Source organism: Gracilinanus agilis, chromosome 1 (assembly GCF_016433145.1).
Source record: "Gracilinanus agilis isolate LMUSP501 chromosome 1, AgileGrace, whole genome shotgun sequence".
Taxonomy (NCBI): domain Eukaryota; kingdom Metazoa; phylum Chordata; class Mammalia; order Didelphimorphia; family Didelphidae; genus Gracilinanus; species Gracilinanus agilis.
The window spans coordinates 327,253,243-327,275,363 of NC_058130.1; positions in this window are offsets into that span (position 1 = coordinate 327,253,243).

Genomic DNA, 22,121 nt, shown 5'->3' on the forward strand with positions numbered 1-22,121 from the left:
TTCAGGGTTACATGAGGTTCTTTACTATTTGGGGGGGAATGTATGGGGATAATAGGCATTAGAACATCATGGTCGTGAAAGTCAAAGGTTTCCCTTTCTGGTTCCAAAGCCGTCCCTCCCCCCACGCACCTTCATAAAGATGCTTGGGCTCCATGCCCCCCCCCAGGGGCATTAGCACCCTGATTAGTTCAGGGGCAAGCTCCACTTAAGATATACTGTTGTGGGGTCATTTGATATGAGTTATCATCATCCCGAGGTTTATTTTTAGCATTTCTATCATGCCTAAAATTGCTATTCCTGGAATCATCATTATTATTATTGCTATTCCTGTTTCCGTTATTCCTATAGTTATCTGTTGGTTGGGTATTATTTCTGATTAATCTTAAGAGATTTCTACAGTCCATCATCTTATGGCCCTTTCTTGTACCGAATTGACAGATAATAGACTGATAGTTAGATTCTTGAAGATGGGCTATAATCTCTCCTTTCTTTTTTAGTTTTGCTTTTAGCATTTTGTTTTCTGCTTTTAAAGTACCTATCGAGTCAGTATCATCCTCCTGTTCTTCTTCTTGGCCTCTAAAAACATAAGATGCTACTTTCCTTAATTCTTCAAGGTTCATTCTATCCCAGTTTGGGCAATTAGTCCTAAAATAGTCTCTGACTACTTTGCAGGAATTTTCTACAAATTGTCTACGTACATGTTTTAATTCCCGTTCCATGGTTAAATCAAGGTTCAAATATATTTCTGCAACCTCAATCAGTCTGTCCCTAAAATGGGAGGGAGTTTCATCGGCACGCTGTTTAGTTTTTTCGAATTTTTCCCATGTGTCTTGTGTGTCAGCACAAGCTTTTACAGCTATTAATAATGCTACCCTGCCATCATGCAATTTTTTAACATCTGCTGGAGAGTTTTAATTCCATTTCAGATTTTTGAGAGGCCAGATAGGTGTGTCTTTACTTTTATTATGATTGGCCCAAGTAATGATCCTCTCTTTCTCACCAGGGGGCAGGTCCGGCTGGGGGGAGGAGATGGGTTGAGGAGAGGGAAGTAGGGGTTGCGGAGGGGGCGGAACCGGGTGGGGAGAGGGGACGGGTTGAGGAGAGGGGGTGGCAGTATCAATATCAATGGGTTGAGTGGAAGGTGTGTCAAGAGAGCTTTTAAGGGAGGGGTCCTCTAATGAGGAGCTATGGAGGAATAATTCCCTCTTTTGTTGGAATTTCTTTTTTAACTGTTTCCTCTTTTTTAAATACTTAGCACGGCCTTTTATATAAGCCAGCAGCTGCTCTTGGTTTTCCTCCAGCTTGCTCATCTTCCTTATTGAGAAGTAAAAATAAATTATTCCACCTATAATCACTGCTATCACACTTACATACAGTGCAAGAGACAGCCCTTGAAAAGTATCCCGTGGGACTGCTCTTCTGAAAAAAAAAAGACACAACAGACATTACTATAGACTGGATCCAGCTTTTTTAAAGTCTGAACTCCATTATTTACTGTATCAGTAATGGTTTGAAACCACCACATCCTTACTCTAATCAGTAGATGTCACTAGTGAGTAAGGTTTTCCTTTTACTAAGGATTGGGCTATAGTTGTATTGTTTTGGGTTAAGACTCCCTTTTGTTCCTGCCTAGTGGAGGACAAAGGCTATAGCCTGAGGCTGAGTACTAGAGATAAAGCTCTTTGAGGGTATACTGGGCTTTTTGCCTGAGGCAGTTGGGAGTGTCTTTCAAAGGCTAAGTTTGGTTCTTGGAGGCTCTTTTCAGTTGTAAAAGTCTGAAAAATCTCTTTTCTTTAAAATTATGTGCCTTCTACTCTGGTGGGGGAAAAATGGCATTTTAAATTCTAGCTGGCCCCACCAGGCTTCTGCTTTTTTTTTAAAGAGTTTAAAACTAGAAATACAGTTTTGAAATAAAATAGAGAACCAAGCTAAAGCCTATTTGTAGCCTAAAATAAAATTTACTCTCCCTAAAAATCTACTAATATACTAAGTCTAGTGCCTCCTGCTTCTATTAGGCTGCTTTTAAACCTTATTCAGGTGGACTCCTAGCCTGGCTAGGAGAACCAAGTCCTTCCCAGGTGTGGCGAAGGCCTCCTAATAGGCTTATTTCCTTCCCTAAGAGGAGGAAACAGCCTCCTAGCTGAATTTCCAGGGCCCCTTTTGATCTCACCAGACTGGCAGCTTTTATATTGACAGAAGCTCCAAAGCATGCTGTGAGAAGGCTGACTTAAGGGATAGTTTTAAGGTAAAAGAAGAATTCAAGAAAATTCAGGAAGATTGAGGAAGTTTGAGAACAACGTGGTCACCAAAATGTAAGAGGGAAAAATTTAGGTATTATAGATATATATTTAAAGTGTGGCCACCAGGAATCAACAATTCAGGTTGATTCCGTAATTAAATCAGACCCAAAACAGCATCTGGTTGAGGAGTTTATTTACAATCAGGAAGGTAAAGTATAGGAATAAAGAGAAAGGGAGAGGCTAGTCCAGGCCAAAGGCCTGGATGGAGATAGAAGGTTAAAAGGCTAATTAAATGAAGCTGTAAGCCACAAGGCCCAACAGCCAGATAGGCAGAGTTTGGAAGTGGCCTAACTAGGCCAAGGAAGTCAGCCTAACTTACCCACATGACAATACAGAGTGTAAGCTGTCTGTGGTCTCAGGAGATCCTTCAGCACCAAGTTTGAATTGGGAACTGCTCAACAGGAATTAACTCACATAATTAAAGAGATAGTGTCTTTCCTCACTTCCTGTGGGTCCACCTCTAATTCAAATGGACAAATGGCAGTCTCTACATTGATTTGGACTACCCAAAGGGCAGTCCCTTGTTCTTGATTTGTTACTTATTGTCACGTGTGGGTAACTCGTCTCCCCTCCCCACTAAGGAAGGTGAGGATTACATCATTTCTATGCCTAGGGTTAGTAGATTTTTGACTATGAATGGGCTAGAGTTAATTTCATTTACACACATCTGATTTCTTCAGTTTTCACACATGTAAATTGAGAAAACAATAACCTCTTAGGATTGTTGGAAGGGTCAAATGAGACAATATATGTAAAGGACTTAGTCCATAGAAAATGCGGCTTTACATTCTGGATATACATATATACTAATATATATATATATATATATATATACACACACACATACACACACATATGTATGTTACACAAAGACATACATGCATTTATACATTATGTATACATATTATATTACACACATAAACACACACCTCTGTGTGTGTGTGTATATACATATATATACACATGTAGTCATCTTCCACATCAGAATTTTCAACCTGAGCATAGCACTTGTAGTATTATACTATGTAAACATATTAAATGGACTAAATGGACAGTTTATTTATAATTTAAATAAGAGTCAAGGAGTTTTCATGTTTTCTCTTCGTTATTAGACATAGAGAATATACTTTATAACTGATAAATATATTGACAATTTCTGTGAAAGTTTANTATATATATATATATATATATATATATATATATTCACAAACACACACATCTAGGCATATTATACACTACCTATAGTCTTAAGGCCAAGCAACATTTTTATCATTTTGCAATTCATTTACCTAATATTTAGCTATAAAATGTTAAATAGTAATATATTATATTTTTTATTATATAGCATACAGGTAAGACAATAATCCAAGACAACAGAGTGAATGAGAAGATCAATGGGATTCAGGCTTCTCATTTCTACCCTACCTTCTACAGATACAAATGTGCACATAGATTCACAATACACAGACATAAACACACATATGCATAAATATGATTCAGAGAACAAAACACTAAAAATAAGATATGTATATATATATGTATGTTTACATATATATTTATATATATATATATAATCAAAAACAAAAAAAGATTTTAATATCGGTAAATATTTTTTATTGAAATGTAATTTAATTAAAAAATTTTCCATGGTTACATGATTCATGTTCTTACTCTCCCTCCCCTACCATTCCCCCACCAACCAACATGCATTTCTACTGGTTTCTTCATGTGTCATTGATCAAGATCTATTTTCATATTATTGATAGTTGTGCTAGTGTAGCAGTTTAGAGTTTATATCCAAAATCACGCCTTCATCAAACGATGTGTTCAAGCAATTGTTTTTCTTCTGTGTTTCCACTCCTGTAGTTCTTCCTCTGAATGTGGGTAGCATTCTTTTCCATAAGTCCCTCAGAATTGCCCTGGGTCATTGCATTGCTGCTGGTACAAAAGTCTATTACATTCGATTTTACCACAGTGAATCAGTCTCTGTATACAATATTCTTCTGGCTCTGCTCCTTTCACTCTGCATCAATTCCAAGAAGTCTTTCCAGTTCACATGGAATTTCTCCAGTTCATTATTCCTTTGAGCACTGTAGTATTCCATCACCAGCATGTACCACAATTTGTTCAGCCATTCCCCAATTGAAGGGCATATCCTTGTTTTCTAGATTTTTTCCACCACAAATGGCACGGCATTAAACATTTTTGTACATTTATTTTTCCCTATGATCTCTTTGGGGGTACAAACCCAGCAGTGGTATTGTTGAATCAAAGGGCAGGCAATCTTTTAGTGCTTTTTGGGCATAGTTCCAAATTGACATCCAGAATGGTTGGATCAATTCACAACTCCATGATCACTAATGCATTAATGTCCCAATTTTGTCACATCCCCTCCAACATTCTCTGCTCTATTGTCATTTTAATCAATCTGCTTGGTGGGAGCTAATACCTCAGAACTGTTTTGATTTGCATTTCTATAATTATTAGAGATTTAGAACACTTTCTCAAGTACTTATTGATACATTTGATTTCTTTATCTGAAAATTGTCTATTCATGTCCCTTGACCATTTATTGAGGAATCGCTTGATTTTTTGTACAATTGATTTGCCTTGTATATTTGAGTAATTAGACATTTGTCAGAATATTTTGTTATAAAGATTTTTTCCAGTTTGTTGTTTCCCTTCTGATTTTGATTGCATTTTTTTGTTTGTACAAAATATTTTTAATTTAATGTAATACAAATTATTTATTTAATATTTTGTAATTTTTTCTAACTCTTGCTTAGTTTTAAATTCTTTCCTTTCCCAGAGACCTGACAAGTATACTATTTTGTGTTCCCCTAATTTATTTATATTTTCCTTCTTTATATTCAAGACATTCACCCAATCTGAATTTATCTTGGTGTAGGGTTTAAGTTGTTGATCTAAACCTAATTTCCCCCACATTGTTTTCCAATTTTCTCAGCAGTTTCTTTTTCAAATAGTAGATTTTGTCCCAAATGTTGGGCTCTTTGGGTTTATCATAGTCTGTCTTGCTGACATCACTTACCCCAAGTCTATTCCACTGATCCTCCCTGCTTTATGGAATAGTTTAAATAACTGGTACTTCTAGACCACCTTCCTTCACGTTTTTTTTTCCATTATTTCCCTTGATATTCTTGATCTTTTGTTCTTCCAAATGACCTTTGTTATTGTTTTTTTTTCTAATTCAGTAAAAAAGTTTTTTGGTAGTTTAATAGGTATGGCCCTAAATAAGTAAATTAATTTGAGTAGAATGATCATTTTTATTGTATCAATTCTTCCTACCCATGAGCAGTCAATGTTTTTCCAATTGTTTAGATCTAGTTTTAATTGTTTGGAAAGTGTTTTGTAGTGGTGTTCATATAATTCCTATGTTTGTTTTGATATATTCCTAAGTATTTTATATTATCTAGGTTGATTTTAAATGGTGTTTCTGTTTCTACCTCTTGCTGCTAAGATGTGTTGGAAATATATAGAAATGGTGATGATTTATGTACATTTATTCTGTATACTGCAACTGCTAAATTTGATTATTTCTACTAGCATTTTAGTTGATTCTCTAGGATTTTTTAAGTAGACCATCATATCATCTGCAAAGAGTGGTAGCTTAGTCTACTCATTGCCTATTTTAATAGATTCAATTTCTTTTCCTTCTCTAATTGCTACTGCTAGTGTTTCTAATACAATGTTAAATAATAGAGGTGATAATGGGCATCCTTATTTCATGCCTGATTTTATTTGGAAGGCTTCTAATTTATCCCTATTGAATATGATGCTTGTTGGTTTTAGATATATAATGTTTGTTATTTTTAGGAAAAGTTCTTCTATTCCTATGCTGTCTAGTGTTTCAGTAGGAATGGGTGTTGTATTTTCTCAAAGGCTTTTTCAGTGTCTATTGAGATAATCATGTGATTTTTGTATGTTAGCTTGTTGCTATGGTCAATTATGTGAATGGTCTTCCTAATGTTGAACCATCCTTGCATTCCTGGTATAAATCCTACCTGATCATGATGGATATTCCTCACGATCACTTGCTGGACTCTTTTTACTAATATCCTATTTAAGATTTTTGCATCTATGTTCTTCAGGGAGATTGGTCTGTAGTTTTCTATCTCTGTTTTTGGTCTCCCTGGCTTTGGAATCAGTATCATATTAGTGTCATAAAAGGAATCTGGTAGAACTCCTTCTTTACTTATTATGTCAAATAATTCATGTTTATTTATCAAATAATTTAATTATGTCAAATTAATATCTCAAATAATTGGGATTTGTTGTTCCTTGAAGATTTAATAGAATTCAGTTGTAAATCCATCAGGCCCTGGTGATTTTTTTCTTAGGGAGTGATTTGATGGCTTGTTCAATTTCTTTTTTTGATATTGGATCATTTAAGCATTCTATTTCTTCTTCTGTTAATCTAGTATAATGGGGAAAAGGGTTTTGGGTTGGATAATTTAAAGGGTTAGGTTGCCAGGGGATTTGTCAATCCCCAATTGAGGAATAATCTCAAGTAAAAATGACTTTTCTGGAAATTTATTTACAATTGAAAAGAGGAAGAAGAAATAAGGAAATAAGAGAGAGGATAAGATAGGATAAGTAATCTAACACAGTAGGTAATTTGTTCCCATTTCCTAGTTTAATCCAGGTAGAGCTAATTAACCCAAGGGCGGAAACTCAGAGGGCCAGAGGAGAATGAAGTAAAAGTTTCAGTCACAAATTCTCTATTAAAAGGGAAGTTCCTGGGCAGCTGGGTAGCTCAGTGGAGTGAGAGTCAGGCCTAGAGACAGGAGGTCCTAGGTTCAAACCCGGCCTCAGGCACTTCCCAGCTGTGCGACCCTGGGCAAGTCACTTGACCCCCATTGCCCACCCTTACCAATCTTCCACCTATGAGACAATACACTGAAGTACAAGGGTTAAAAAAAAGTTAAAAAAAAAAAAGGAAGTTCCTTAAGAGAAGTTCAGGAAAATTCAGTCTTAAACTCACCACATGGAATGCAGAGCTCCCTCAGGTACCCTTCACAAACCAGAAGACCCAGCCCAGCTGACTGAGGTCTCTTTTTAAAGAGTTCTCTTTTGTAGCACTTCCTGTAGCTTCCTATTAGTTTACGTGTCCAATCACAACAGATGCTTTTCTTAGGACTGCCCACAAGAGAGTCTGTAAATTCTGGTTTGTTACTCTAGCACACTTTTGTGATTAAATCTAAAGATGGGCAGTGTAGATTTAATGTAATTGTCACATCTAGGCAATTTATATTTTTGTAAATATTTATGCATATCACCTAGATTGCTATATTTATTGCCATATAATTGGGCAAAATAGTTTTTAATGGTTGAATTTATTTTCTCTTCATTGGAGGTGAGGTCTCACTTTCATCTTTGATACTGTTAACTTGGTTTTCTACTTTTCTTTTTTATTAGATTTACCAGTACTTTGTCTATTTTATCTATTTTCTTCAAAATACCAGCTTCTAGTCTTATTTATTAATTCAATAGTCATTTTGCTTTCAATTTTATTAATGTCTCCTTTGATTTTTAGTATTTCTAATTTTGTTCTCATCTTGGGATTTTAAATTTGTTCACTTCCTAGTTTTTTCAGTTACTTTCCCACTTCCTTAAACTCTGCCCTCCATAATTTGTCAATATATGCATTCAATGATACAAAATTTCCCCTTAGAACTGCTTTGGCTGTATCCCATATGTTTTTGTAAGAAGTCTCATCATTGTCATTGTATTCAGTGAAATTATTAATTGTTTCTATGATGTGTTCTTTAACTTATTTTGAAGATTCATATTATTTAATTCCCAATTAGTTTTTGGTTTGCCTCTCCATATATCCTTGCTAATAACTATTTAATTGCATTATGATCTGATAAGGTTGAATCTATTATTTCTGCTTTTTTGCTTTTGTTTGCCATGTTTCTATGCCCTAGTGCATGGTCAATCTTTGTGAATGTTCCATGTGCTGCTGAAAAGAAGGTGTATTCCTTTTCGTACCTATTTATTTTTCTCTATATATCTATTAATTCTAATTTTTCTAAGATTTCATTTACCTCTCTTATCTCTTTCTTATTTCTTTTTTGGTTTGATTTATCTAGATCTGATAGGGGAAGGTTCAGATCTCCAACTAATATAATTTTATTATCTATTTCCTCCTTGAACCCTGCCATTTTCACCTTTAGAAATTTCGCTGCTATACCAGTGATGGACAAACTTTTTAAAGAGGGGGCCAAAGGAAAGGAAATGCTCATCTGTCAGTCTGTTTTAATGCAACTTTCTTGAAGTTTCATTGTAATATATCTTTCTCAATATATTCTTAAGTTTTGGAATAATGTCTCACATTCAAATAAAATATTTTAGGGGGCCACATCTGGCCTGTGGGCATAATTTGCCCATCACTATGCTATACCTTTTGGTGCATACATGTTGAGCACTGTTATTTCTTCATTGTTTATACTGCCTTTTATCAGGATATAATTACTTGCCCTATCTCTTTTAACCAGATCTATTTTTACTTTGGCTTTGTCAGAAATCATGATTGCAACTCCTGCCTTCTTTTTCCCCAGTTGAAGCCCAATAGATTTTGCTCCAGCCTTTTATTTTTACTCTGTGTATGTCTACCTGTCTCATGTGTGTTTCTTGTAGACCACATATGGTAGGATTTTGATTTCTAATCCACTCTGCTATTTACTTCCATTTTATGGGCAATTTCATCCCATTCACATTCAGAGTTATAATTATCAACTGTGTATCCCCAGAAATTTTTATTCCCTTTCCTTGTCCTGCCCTTTCTTATTTCACTATTTCCTTCTATACCAGTGTTTTGTTTTTAATACATTCTCCTAATCCCCTCCCTTATTGTATTTCCCTTTCTCCCCCCTCCCTTCTTATTCTCCTCTTATTTTTCTTTAGGGTCTTGTTAAGCTATACGACCCCACTCCATCCTCTTCCTCCCTAGTATTGCTTCCCTCCCCACCAGTCCCTTTGTTACCCTTCTACTTTTCTATAGGGTGAGAATCAATTCTCTGCTCCAATGGATCTGATTGTTCTTCCTTTTTTAAGTTAATTTCAATGCACTTAAGAATTAAGTATTTCCTTTCTCCAATCTCTTTACCCTTCCATTGTATAGGTATTCTCCACTGTTCACCCCATGCACGTCTTTATGAAATATAAATTTACTCCATTTTGTCCGTTTTCACATTTCTCTTCATATTATCTCCTTTTTACCTCGTTATATGCATACATACATATATATATATATATTTATGTATATATATATAAATATATATATATACATAATATATATATACACACACACATACACATATATCTTGACATTTCATCCTATACAGTTTGTCACTGTTACCTCTAAGTATAATTCTTCTAGCTACACTGTTGTTAATAACAATTTTAAGAGTTACCAATATCTTCATTTCTTATAGGGTTATAAGTTAATTGAACTCATTTGGTCCTTTGAAGAAAAGGTGTTTTTTTCCCCCAGTTCTCTTAATTACCTTATGGTGATTCTCTTCAGTTCTGTGTTTGGGCAGCAAACTCTCTGTTTATGTCTGTTTTTTTCTTTATAAATGCTTGGAAGTCTCCAGTTTTGTTGAATGACCATACTTTCCCCTGAAAGAATATAGTCAATTTGGCTGGATAGTTAATTCTTGGTTGTAGACCCAACTTTCTTGCTTTCCTGAATATTATATTCCATACCTTCCAGGTCTTCAATGTAGATGAAGCCAGATCCTGTGTTATCCTAACTGTGGTTCCCTGGTATCTGAATGACTTCTTAGCTGCTTGTAATATTTTTTCCTTGGTCTGGTAGTTTTTTAATTCAACTGTAATATTCCTGGAAGTTGTCAGTTGTGGATTAAATGTAGGAAGTGATCTGTGGATTCTTTCCCTTTCTACTTTTCTCTCTTGTTCGAGAATGTCAGGAGACTTTTCTTGGATAATTTCCTGGAGGATAATGTCCAGGCTTTTTCTTTTGTCATGATGTCCTAGTATACCAATAATTCTTCAATTGTCTCTTCAAGGTCTGTATTCCAGATCTGTGGTTGAGTTAAAGATGTGTTTCATATTTTCCTCAAAATTTTCATTTTTAAATTTTGTTTTGTATTTTCTTGCTGCCTTGTGAAGTCATTTGCTTTTAGTTTTTGAGTTCTTTTTTTAAAGACTGAATTTCGTCTCTGGCTTTTTGGTCATTCTTCTCCTTCTGGTCTGATTTTCTTTGTAGATCATTTTCACTTTCTATGCTTCATTTTTCACTTTGTCAATTTTGGATTTTTAAGACATTATTTTCCTGCTTTAGACCATGTATTTCCTTTCCCCAATTGTCTTCAGCCTCTGTTGATTGTTTTCTGTGTTCTTGAGTTATTTGAATTTTGAATTCTTGAGTTAATTGGAATTTGAGTTCTTCCAAAGTCTGTGTCCATTTAACTGAAGTTTCTCTATTTTTTCTTGGTGTTCCTTTATCTTCTTCTGATATGTTTGCTCTTTGTTCAATTTCTGGATAGAAGCTGTTGATTGTGGTTTCGTTTTCCTTACTTTCTTATTTTAGTTATTCATCCCTTTATTTCTCTAATATTATTATAAAAGTATTATATATGTATATTTGTGTATGCAAGTTTGGCTTGCGCATCCTGCTGCTTGTGAGAAAGGAGACAGATGTCATCCGCAAAGTCAAGGTCCTCAAGCTGTTTGGTATGAGTCCATTGAATACCCGTATTGTTGTCCTTGGTAATTCTTCTCATGATCCAATCTATGACCATCAAGAAGATAAGGGGTGAAAGCATGAAACCTTGCTTCACTCTGGTCTTCACTGTGAAGGGAGCCATCAGTTTCCCGTTGTGGATGACCTGGCAGGTAAAGTCTTCATATAACCGCTGGATGATGTTGATGAACTTCTGGGGAATCCCGTAATGCTGCATCAATCTCCAGATGATGTTCCAGTCCATGCTGTCAAATGCCTTCTCGAAATCCATGAAAGTCATGTAGAGGGGGGACTGCCATTCGATGGACTGTTCGATGATGATTCTTAGGGTGACGACTTGCACGACTCTCTGAAGAAGTGGAGAAGACAGGTCTGAAGATCAACAAGAGGAAGACCGAGGTGATCACAGTCAACAGAAGACAGGACCTGCCAATCCAACTACAGGGAGAAAACATCAAGGAGACGGACCACTTCACCTATTTGGGTAGCATAGTCAGTAAGGACTGCAGAGCAGATGAGGACATCAGAAACTGAATCAACAAAGCCAGACATGCATTTAACACCTTACAGTCTGTCTGGATCTCCAAAGCACTGTCCCTCATCACTAAGCTCCGAATCTTCAATACCAACGTAAAGCCCGTCCTCCTATATGGATCAGAAAGCTGGAGAGTGACGAGCGCTAACACAACAAACTCCAGGTCTTTGTTAACAGATGTCTACGCTACATCTTGAACATCAGATGGCCTGAAAAGATCTCCAATGCTAGTCTCTGGAAAAGAACAATCCAGTATCCCATTAGTCAGGACATAAAGAAACGTAAGTAGAGATGGATAGGACATACGCTACGAAAACCAGAAGACAACGTAGCCAGACAAGCATTGAGCTGGAACCCTCCAGGGAGGAGGAAAGTTGGAAGACCAAAACAGACCTGGTGAAGATCTGCCAAAAATGAAACTGAAACAGTCGGAATAACATGGGCCTAGCTGTGGGAAGTTGCCCAGAACAGAGTACATTGGCGTGAGATGGTTGCGGCCCTATGCTCCTAAGGAGTCAACAAGAATTAAAAAAAAAATGTGTATGCATATGTATAGAGAGGTAATAGAGATAAATATAATTTACAAAATACTTCTGCACTCTTAAGTTTGCTTATCAAAGAATAAGTCTGAAATTTAGTGCTAACTCCTTTGTTTTTCCACTGGGTTATATAGATATTATCATTGAAATCCTATTTCCATATTATTTATTTTTGTAATAGATCAATCTTTTACTTATTTATTTGTTTTTATTTTTTGCAATAAAATTTTTATTGATTAAGAAAAATTTCTCATGATTACATGATTCATGTTCTTTCCCTCCCCTCCTTTCACCCCTCTCCCATAGCCAACGCACAATTCCACTGAGTTTTTCATGTGTCATTGATCAAGACCTATTTCCATATTATTGATATTTGAACTATGGTGATCATTTAGAATCTACATCCCCAATCATAATCATCCCCATTTGACCCATGTTATCAAGCAGTTGTTTTTCTTCTGTGCTTCTGCTCCCACAGTTCTTTCTTTGGATGTGTGTAGCGTTCTTTCTCATAGGTCCAGTCTTGGATCATTGTATTGCTGCTAGTACAGAAGTCCTTCACATTTGATTGTGCTACAGTGTATCCATCTCTGCGTATAAGGTTCTCCTGGTTCTGTTCCTTTTGCTCTGCATTAATTCCTGGAGGTCATTCCAGTTCACATGGAATTCCTCCAGTTCATTATTCCTTTGAGCACAATAATATTCCATCTCCAGCAGATACCACAATTTTTTAGTCATTCCCCAGTCAAAGAGCATCCCTTCATTTTCCAAATTTTTGCCACCACAAAGAGCACAGCTATAAATATTTTTTTACAAGTCTTTTTTCCTTATTATCTCTTTGGGGTATAAACCCAGCAATGGTATGGGTGGATCAAAGTACAGATAGTCTTTTAAAGCCCTTTGGGCATAGTTCCAAATTACATATTCCTCCCACCCCTGTTTGTTACTTCCCTTCTAATTTTGCTTGTACTGATTTTGTTTGTACAAAATATTTTTAATTTCACATAATCAAAATAATTTATTTTATATCCTCTTCTCTTTCTCTTGTCTGGTCTTTAATTCTTTCCTTCTGCATAGATCTGCCACATATACTATTTCATGTTCACCCTATTTACTTATAATATTACTCCTTATGTTTAAATCATATAACCATTTTGAACTTACCTTGATATAGGGTGTGAGATATTGATCTAAACCTAATTGTTGGCATGCTCTTTTCCATATTCCAGCAGTTCTTGTCCTAAAAGTTGGGATCTTTGGGTTTGTCAAATACAAGATCACTAAGGTTATATAATATTTAAATTAATAACAAATAACTCCAAGCGCTATATTCTATAAAGTTTTTTTTAATAATCATTTGAAGTAGAAAGAAAATAAACTATAAGAAATAGAAGTTCAAACCTAATTATCTAACAAAAAGTAAACCCAGGTGAATAAGTTGTCCTGCCTTCCCTCAAAGCCCACTTCATAGCTCTGATCAGGGGAAAAGAGAAATAGGGGAGGGACAACACAAAACTTATATCTTCCCTATGTTAGCACATAATGTGAGAAGGAACATGGAGTGCTGCGAGAGACTCCTGAGGAGCAGATTCTAATTACACAGTTAATTATCCATAGTCTATTCCATTGATCTACCCTTCTATCTCTTAGCCAGTACCAAATTGTTTTGATTATCACTGTTTTATAGTACAGTTCAAGATTTGGTACTGCTAAGTTCTGATAATTCATGTTTTTGTCATTAATATCCTTGATATTCTTGATCTTTTCTTTCCAGATGAATTTTGTATTATGTTTTCTAATTCTCTAAAACAGTTCTTTTTGGCAGTTTGATAGGTATGACATTAAATAAGTAAATTTATTTAGGTAGGATGGTCATTTTTATTGCATTAGCTCATCTTACCCATGAGCAATCAATGGTTTTCCAAGTATTTAGATCTAGTTTTATTTGTGTGGAGAGTGTTTTGTAAAAGAGTTCATATAATTCATGCATTTGTCTGGGCAGATGGATTGCCAAAAATTTATGTTGTCTATAGTGATTTTAAATGGAGTTTAACTTTCTAATTCTTGCTGCTGAGTTTTTTTAATTTTTTAAACCCTTAACTTCTGTGTTTTGGCTCCTAGGTGGAAGATTGTGCTGAGTTTTATTGGAAATATCTAGAAATTCTGATTATTTCTGTGAGTTTATTTTATATGCTGAAATTTTGCTAAAGTTATTATTTCTATTAGTTTTATAGTTGATTTTCTAGAATTCTCTGAGTATACCATCATATTATTTACAAAGATTGATAGGTTAGTTTCTTCATTGCCTACTTTAATCCCTTTAATTTCTTTTTTCTTCTTTAATTGCTAGAGCTAGTATTTCTGATACAATATTAATACTAGTGGTGATAATGGACATTCTTGCTTCACTTCTGACATAATTGCAAAGGCTTTGGGCTTATCTCCATTTCAGATGATACTTGCTGATGGTTTTAAATACATAATACTTATTATTTTGAGGAAATGACTTTTTTTCTATCTTTCCTAGTGTTTTCTAGAGGAATAGGCTTTGTATTTTGTTAAAAGCTTTTTCTTCATCTAATGAGATAGTCATGTGATTTCTCTTAGTTTGATTATTGATAATGTTAATTATGCAGGTGGCTTCCCTAAAATTAAACCAGCTTTGCATTCCTGGTATAAATTCCACCTGGTCATAGCGAATCAGTCCTGTGATGTTGCTGTAGTTTCTTTGCTAGTATTTTATTTAAGATTTTTGCATGGAGCAGTCCCTTACATGCTATCTACCCCAATGACAGCCTTCCTAACCCAGGAGTGCTTCCGTGCTCCCAGCTGTGGCCGTGGGGACTGAGGTGTCAAGTGACCACTGGTTTTTACTTCTATGAAGGAGGGGAAGAAAGAATACTCTTCCAAATCTCTTAACTTTACTCCTATCCAGTACATACTAGACTAGTGCCACCTACAGACAGGAAGTAGAATTGAAAGCATGGCCCAGTTTCCTGTCTATCTCAAACAGCTCCTCTTTCTGGAAAGCCTTGCCTGCTACCCTTCCTGGGTGCACTTGTCTTTGCTGTTAGCTTGGGTAATCTCAGGTTTCAGAAGGGAGATTCATTCCTCTTGCTATCTAAGCATGCCCAACCTCTGCAACATAGCCAATATGGGTTTCATCCGCACTATGCCCAGTGCAGTTATGGGGAACTCCAGAAGTGTGAGCAAAGGAATCTAGATGGATGATGATGCTGGGAAGGGAAAGGGACCTTAAAGAGTTTGGGGGTGAATTTTTAGTTTTTCTGTCCCCATTCCTTTATCAATGTTAACTGTTTCAGTTTGCTCCCCTCCAAATAGTGAAGAAGTCTCTGTAACACAGCTATCAGAACTGGAGAAAAGGACTTGAATTCAGTGCCTGTACCCTATCACATATTTTGTATTTGCTGATAGTTTTAAGATTTTATTTTGTTTTTTAGTTCACATATTGATCTAATCTAATATATTCTTACATTATATCACTTTAAGGTACTGTGTTTTGGCTATTATCTATGTATTCTGTTATACTGCTTTTATTTGTATCTTCCTACTATCTTTAATTGTACTGATATTTGTCTAGACTGGAGAAAATACCATTATAAAAGTCCATAAACAACTTGGGCAAAACCTTTTCTGTGACAAAACCATAGGTCCTGATGGATGAAGTGTTTGTCACCAGATCCATTGATGTCACAAATTGCCTATACAGCCTTTTGTGCCTTTTTGTTAATTGTCACATAGATTATGAATGTACTCCATCAAACTGGATACAACCTTTTTCAGTAACTTTTGGAGAATTTTATGAGCTCTTAGGGTTTGGGGGGATTTGGCAGATAGATGGGGTGTGCTTTTTGTATTTTATGGTTTGGTAATTTTCTATATTGTTTCTATTGTTGTAGCTGCCAATAGGTAAGTGCTACACTGTTATAATTGCTACTCCAAGCTTGTGGGAATAAATCACTTTAATTGGCCCTAATTCAAGGACCTGATATAGATTTATTATTCCTTACTTAGAATTTTTACACATGAGACTTTGATTTTTTATGTTTCATCCAGAAGTTACTTTTTTTTTCTTTTATTTGGGCTTTTTAATGTTCATTTATTTATTTATTTTTAACAGTTGATTAGTATACCTTATAACTCAGCTGTGTATCCCTGGGTGATCTGTGTGTTTGTCAACACCCTCCTCAGGGGGGATTGTATAATTATTAAAAAATTCTAGACTTATAAAAATGTTTCTTGTTTAAGAGTAATTTTAGGATACAAAACTTGCTACCTCCTCAAATCAGCACCATAAAGAAGTCTGCAAAAACCACACATTGCACCAAAATATCCTGAATGAACTTTGGGATGTAGTGAAATTGAACTGTGGGGGGTAGAATGCATTTATTTTGAATGTAAACTCTTATACCAAAGAGGACTACCCTCTAATTGGCTTTTTGTCAGTGCACCTAACATTGGTTTGGTTCTCTTGCTCTTTTATTTGCTCTTATCCTGAAATTATTATAATTTCCCCTTAGAAACTGCAATATTATATGTACCTCTAGTTAAAGATGTTCAGAGATATAAGTTTATTATGTGTACTGATTCATTGGGGAAACTAGGCATGTAAATCTGGGAGATTTCTACATGCTCATTTTCCTAGTTGAATCACAGGGTGGATTGTAATTTTTCCCAGGACTCTAAATCCCAGCCTCCCATGTTCCCTCTCATGTTACATGCTAATGTAGGGAGGATATACGTTTTGCCTAGCTCCATCCCTTATTCTCTTCTCCCCTGAGTGTGGTTTGTGGAGGTGGGGTGAGTCCCAGGCAGGATAATTTTTTCTCATGTATATTTACTCAGGCTTATATTTTTGTTCATGTATTTTTCCTACTTCAAATGATTATTAATAAAACTTATAAAATAAAATACTCGGAGTAATTTAATATTAATTTAAATCTTACTTTAAATATTACAGGTTGATCTGGCTAGGCACAAAGTAGATTTCCTTGCAGTGGGGGCTCTTCCATGAGTTTTCAGCAGGATGATAAAAGGGTCCCAGCTTTGGTTCTACTACCTGAAACTTGCATCTATGTCCTTGCTACAGACACAGACTGGGAATTCTGGCTTCTCTTTAGGCCCACACAGATCAGGCTGCTTCAGCCCAAGCTACCCTGGTTTGGAATTCTGTACTTCACTGCAGGTTTGCTTGGAATTTCAATGGGTGTGTGTTGTCTTGGACCTCTATTTGGCCAGGCAGAATCATAGGGTCTGGATGGTGACTGGGGATCAGGTTTAGAACAAGGCACAGCAGATGTGAGGGGGCAGGTAAGGCTCAATCTTGGCTTTATTCTTACTCCTTGTTGTAGTCTCCTGCTCTCTGTGCTCCTCTCTCCCTCCATTGCCCCAGATATTCTCTCCTACCTTTTAGATTTTCTCTTCTTAAATTTTGTATCACTCTGTGTCTTCTTATTGGTTCTTTCACTTCTATATTTCTTTTGTGGTGTTATTTCAAGATTATTTGGAAAGGATTCTCATGGTGGTTTCAACCTTCTTTGCTTCTACTCTTCCATCTTGGCTCTGCTTTTCTAGTGCTAACTTTTTTATTTCCCTCCCAGAATTAATATTCTTTCCATCTTATATAGCTAACTTTCATAGCTGATGACAATAAATGTTAGCAGCTCCGAGCTCTACTATCTTCTTATATATAACCCCAAGGGCCTAGACTCAAAAAGAAATTTGAACGTCAAGAGGATAATACCTAAAAAAACCCAAACATAATTCTCTAGCTGGTCAAGACAACAATCTCCTTCAAATGTATGAGGGAAATCTAAGTTAGTCATTATCGTTATTTTTAATCTGTAAGTATGACAGAATGATTTAATGATCTGATATCTTTCAAGTTCAAGAATGTCTCAGTTTTGCATATATCATAATCAGATCTGATGAATATAGGTTCACATTCATAGTCAGAAAATTGTTAATTCTATAAAAGAAATGAATAGAAAGTCTAAAAAGTCAGATGAAGTCCACATCACTTCTAATAATTTCTAAGGTTATCCTATTAAACATGCCAGACTAATTTGATGGTTTTCCTTAAACATCAAGATATTTTCATCAGAGATCCTGATGAAGCAATAGGAGTCATAATAACATAGTTTGGAAACTAAACAATCCCATATAAGCTATAGAACCATAAACCTGAATCATAATTTTATCTGGTTAAGTTATTTCTGTTGTTGGATTTAAAAGCTAGAAAAAATAGTCTTATTCAGCAGACATAAACATATAAATTAAAACTTAAGAAAGATTGCTTGAGTTTCCCTTCTGGAGGAACAGAGCAGCAGGAGTGGTTGCATCTCAGCAGGATCACCAATTCAGTCCAATTTTTCCTGTTGCTTTTAAAAATGGCATTGATCACATGCAGATGATAGCTTGGTTATTCTGGGCCTCATGACTATCAAAAGTGTCAGTTGTTTAAATGAATATTTCTTTTTCATGCTTTAAGAACAATACCTCTCACACCTGCCAATCTTTCCTTTTCCAGCTTCCCTTATTTTGCTGACTCTCCTGAGATACTTAAGGAAACCTTGTCCATCTCTTACTTTGTAAATTCTTGATTTTATGACTACACATCTTCGGACATAAAAGCATCTCTATCCATTGGTCCTTCCAGATCAGACATATTTAACTTAAGATCCATGGATTCACAAGAGAATGAACCATGGATGGATTTAAGGGGGTACATTAACTTTGTATATGAAAAAAGATTACATTACAAATTCGTTACCAAGAACTTGTTATGTCCATGTATTTCTATTTATTTTATTTCATACATTAAAAATATTGTCCCTAGAAGAGTTCCCAAGTTTTTACCAGATTTACAAAGACTAGAATACACACACAAAATTAGGAATCTCAGCTCTAGATGGATATATTCTGAAGACATCCTTTTTTCTCAAATTGTTGAGTTGAAAACAATAACTGAAACATAATCAACCAAGAATTAACTCTCAGACTTTAAAAATGTTGATAAAATATTTTGGGCTGGTGGAACCAGGATAAATTATAGTTGAAGTTGATAGATATTATTTTTTTACTATTAATACTAATTCCAATATTTTTTACTACATCCTCTCCTAGGACACAGCCTAAAATCTTCTCTTGTATTAAGGATCATCTAGGTCTATTCTTGTAAAGCTGATCTTCCTTGATAGATATAATTGAATTTTGTTTCATTTTTATAGGAGTTTTAATACTTAATTCAAATCAGTTCCATTTAAAGAACATTGAATAAATGCATATTACATTGTAAACCAAGATGCTAAGGAAGAAAGAAAACTCTAAAATTCCCTTCACTCAAGGAGATGTCAATAGCAGGATATTTTTGTAAGTTTGAAGCTTTAAAAAATGAGGTTAAGAGTAACAATAGGAAAGGTTTGAAGGAGATATAATCATTTGATATGAACCTTTACAAAATGATATGGAAAAAATACAAAAAAAAAACCTATGGAAAGAAGAAATGAGGGGAATGTTCAATCTAAGAACAGTAGACAGATTGCAAATGAGTGGAGTTATAGGGGTGAAATGTTTAGTTTGAGGACAGCTAGTATATTACTTTGGCTAAAGTGTAAAATCTGTGAAAGGGAATGATACAAAATAGGGTTGCTTGTTTGGAAGCAAATTTTATTTTATCTTGGTACTACTTTAGGTTTTCAAATATGAGTGCGATATGGTCAAATTTGTGCCTTCAGAACATTATCTTCGAAGTTGTGCAGAAGATGGTTTGAAAATATGAAAATGCTGGATAGAGGGATATATTTTAGGAAATTACTGTAATTGTTTAGGTAAAAATGTTGAAGGTCTGTAGAAGGTTATGAAAGGTTACATCTGAGTGAAAAGGAGGGGGAAGATATGATAAATGTGGAAGTAGAATTGGAAAGAATCAATAAATATTGGGATATAGAGAAGACATAGAAAATACCAAAGGATGACTGAGACAGAGAGACAAAGGCAGAGACAGACAGAGGCAGAGAAAGAGAGGCAGAGGCAGACAAAGACAGACACAGACAAGTGAAAACAAAGAGATAGAGGCAGACAAAGACAAAGACAGTGAGACAGAGACACACAGAGGAAGACAGAGACAGAGACAGACAGATGAGAGAGAGGAGGAAGGAAAGATGGAAGAAAAGAGGGAAGGAAGGAAAAAAGGAAGGAAAAAACAAAGGAATCCATAGGTTTCACCAGATTGTCAAAGATATCTAGAGCATGAAAAAGGATAAGAATATCATTTTTTTAATTTTTATTTTGAATATTTTCTCCTAGTTACATATTTCATGTTCTTTCCCTCTCCCGCAAACCCCCTAACCCTCCATAGCCAATGCACAATTCCACTGCATTTTACAAGTATGATCAAGACCTAATTCCATATTATTGATAGTTGGAACTAGAGTTATCGTTTAGTGTCTACATCCCCAATAATATCCCCAACAGCCCATGTGTTCAAGCAGTTGTTTTTCCTCTGACAGTTTTCCCTCTGAATGTGGCTAGTTTTCTTTCTCATAAGTCCCTCAGCCTTGCTATGGATCCTTACATTGCTGCTAGTAGAGAAGTCCGTTATGTTGTATTGAACCACAATGTATCAGCCTCTGTTTACAATATTCTCCTGGATGTGCTCCTTTCACTCTGCATCAGTTCCTGGAGGTCATTCTAGGTCACATGGAATTCCTCTAGTTCTTTATTCCTTTGAGCACAATAGTATTCCAGCACCAACAGATACCACAATTTGTTTAACCATTCCCCAATCAAAGGACATTCTCTCATTTTCCAATTTTTTGGAACCACAAAGAGTGTGGCTTTAAATATTTTTGTACAGGTCTTTTTCCTTATTATCTCTTTGGGATATAACCCAAGCCATGCTATTGCTGTATCAAAAGGCAGATAGTCTTTTAAAGCCCTTTGAGCATAGTTCCAAATTGCCATCCAGAATGGTTGGATCAGTTCAGAACTCCACCAGTATTAATGTCCCAATTTTGTCACATCCCCTCCAACATTCGTTACTCTCCTTTGTTGTCATTTTAGCCAATATGCTAGGTGTGAGGTGATACCTCTGAGTTGTTTTGATTCATGTTTCTCTAATTATTAGAGATACAGAACACTTTCTCATGGGCTTATTGATAGTTTTGATTTCTTTATCTGAAAATTGCCTGTTCATGTCCCTTGACCATTTATTGATTGGGAGATGGCTTTATTTTTTGTACAATTGATGTAGCTCCTTGTATATTTGAGTAATTAGACCTTTATCTGAGTTTTTTGTTATTAAGATTTTTTCCCCAATTTGTTGTTTGCCTTCTAATTTTGGTAGCATTGGTTTTGTCTGTACAAAAACGTTTTTAGTTTAATGTAGAAAAAATATTTATTTTACATTTTGTGATTTTTTCTAACTCTTGCTTGGTTTTAAAATCTTTCCCTTCTCAAAAGATCTGACAAGTATACTATTCTGTGCTCAACCAATTTACCTATAGTTTCCTTCTTTATATTCAAGACATTCACACATTCTGAGTTCATTTTGGTATACAGTGTGAGATGTTGATCTAAACCTAGTGTCACCCATATTGTTTCCTATTTTCCCAACAGTTTTTGTCAAATAGTGGGTTTTTGTCTCAAAAGCTGGGTTCTTTGGATTCATCAAAAATTGTCTTGCTGAGGTTGCTTACCCCTACTCTATTCCACTGATCTTCCTTTCTGTCTCTTTGCCAGTACCATATTGTTTTGATGATGACTGCTTTGTAGTACAGTTTAAGATCTGGTACTGCTAGGCCACTTTCCTTCATATTTTTTTTTCATTATTTCCCTTAATATTCTTAGTCTTTTGTTCTTCCAAATGAACATTTTATAGTTTTTTTCTAAATCAGTAAAACAGTGTTTTGATAGTTTGATAGGTATGGCACTAAATAGGTAAATTAATTTGGGTAGAATGATCATTTTTATTATGTTAGCTTGTCCTACTCTTT